The following is a 2,151-nucleotide window of genomic DNA, read 5'->3' on the forward strand; positions in this document are numbered from 1 at the left end:
CCGGCCGTACGTGTTGGTGCGCTGCGTGTGCGCCCAAATGGTTAATCTGCTTGCCTTGCTCAACTCTTAGCTTAAGCTCCTTAGACAGAATCAAGCAAGTAATTATGCAGCAACTGCTGCTAGCAGTTCCCTCTTAGGAGCGGCGAAAGAGGAGATGGCTAATGTGCAGCAGGAGCCCTGCAAAGGCCCTGGCAGGGAGGTCACACTGGGCGGCCAGCTAATCCCGTGTGCTACTGCACGCTGCGTGCAGTGGGGGCTGCGGCGCTGACCTCAAAGTGCGTTTTCTTGCTTGGCTGTTTGGGACGTGCCCTGCAAAAGGTGTGATGGGAGAGGAGTGCGGGCTCTGGAACATGAATCCCCTCGCAGTAGAAACAGTATTCCTGATTCCTCCCCACAGCGCCTACTAAGGAAGTCAAATAAATAACTGCATAAATGAGGCTGTCTAGTATTAGTTGAAGCGTAACTGATCTTAATAAAACGTCTGGGTGACAATCCTGGCTGCATAGTGATTGTTCTTGGAAAGTATTTGATATCCTTAAGCTGAGGTTCTTGAATCCTGAGATGTCAGACTCTAGGTTTAAAAAAAAATAAAAAAAAAAGTGAATTTTGAAACCAAATTGAGGCTTAAAAGGAAATTGGGGAAAATTATATTATCATGCCTAATCCTCTTCTTAAGGAAGGCTTGAGATTAGCAATACCTGAGTGTTCCCAGTATGTGCTAGATGTTTCTAGAATGAGCTTCACCTGCGCACTTGCTCAGATGATACTATCACAGTTCTCCCCCAGGTTATTTAATTCTGGATTTACTAGACCTTAACATAGTACTTAAAAGCTGAATAAAAATACCTCCCTTTATATTGCTATATTGCTTGTCATGCAGCACCTGGTTTTGTAGGCCTCTCTAGGATTTGTTGCCCCTAAAGTAGCAAGTGTTGCAGCTGGAATCTGAAGAAGAAGGGTCATGGGACTGATGTTAATGTTTGTTTTGAGGAATTTGGAAGGCCTTCATGCTCATAGCCGCACACCCCAGACGCAGGATGGTTGTTGCACTCTCAGCAGCTTTGCAGAGGGCACATGAGCTCACTAGGGCAACTTCTCAGGCAAACAATGAGTTCTTTAATCTTTCTGCAAAGCATACCAGGTCTGTACATTCATGCAGTGCTCCATGTACTGTCTGTTATTGGCCTCACCTTATCTAATGTGGAAGGCCTGCTGGACTTCTGTTGAGGGAAGGATTTAGTACCTGAAAGTGATTAGAGATTTTTTTGTTTCTAATCGTTTGGGGCCAGTGGAGCTGTTTGCTTCTTTATAACATCATTCATATATATGAAAATCACATATAAATCATTCATAAAAGCTGGCTTTTCTTTATAAAAAAAAAAAAAGAACCCTTCTCTCTAGATCTAAAATATTAAGAACATTCTTTCTAAACTTACTATATTTATTATCTCTGGAGCCCATGTATGTTTAATTTAATTAAACTTCCTTTTTTTTTTTTTTAGTGTAACTTAGGTCTTGATGAACTATTTCAATACAGATGATGTAAATCAATAATTAAATATTTTAACTTTAGTGCTGTTTCTTGTCATCAGTGTTCTTAAATTAGTGCATGTTGTAAAACAATACCAACCTTCTTTTTTTCAGAATTACACGTTCTTGCGCTTGCACTGAAGCTTTGGCTTTGCTGTAATTTATTGCAAACTACTAATTTGCTTCTGTAAGGCTAGACTACTGTACTATGTAGTTTACAACATCTAAATTGGAGTTTGCTACTCAACACTCCTTCTTCTCTGCTTCTGATGGATCTTTTTATTTCTTCAGCACACGTGTGTGGAGGGCAGATTCATGCTGCTGTGAATCATATGAAATAAATGATTTCTTAACCAGGCTATATTTTCCTTGCAGGTAATCATAGTATTAGTGTAAACTTACAAATTCTTGGAAACGTAGCTGGAAACCTAAATGTTCCTATTGGTGGTCTTTCTTATTACATACATGCTAGTTTTTTAATTTTTGTGTTCTATATTGAGCTAAGAGCCCAGAAGATCACTTTCAAGATGTATTTTTTGCTCCTTTTTTTTTCAATAATTCATAGTTTCCTGTCACTTTTAAAAGTTTACTGTTGTAATCAAGTCCAGAATATAATTTTTA

This window comes from Meleagris gallopavo, chromosome 7 (assembly GCF_000146605.3).
Source record: "Meleagris gallopavo isolate NT-WF06-2002-E0010 breed Aviagen turkey brand Nicholas breeding stock chromosome 7, Turkey_5.1, whole genome shotgun sequence".
NCBI lineage: Eukaryota > Metazoa > Chordata > Aves > Galliformes > Phasianidae > Meleagris > Meleagris gallopavo.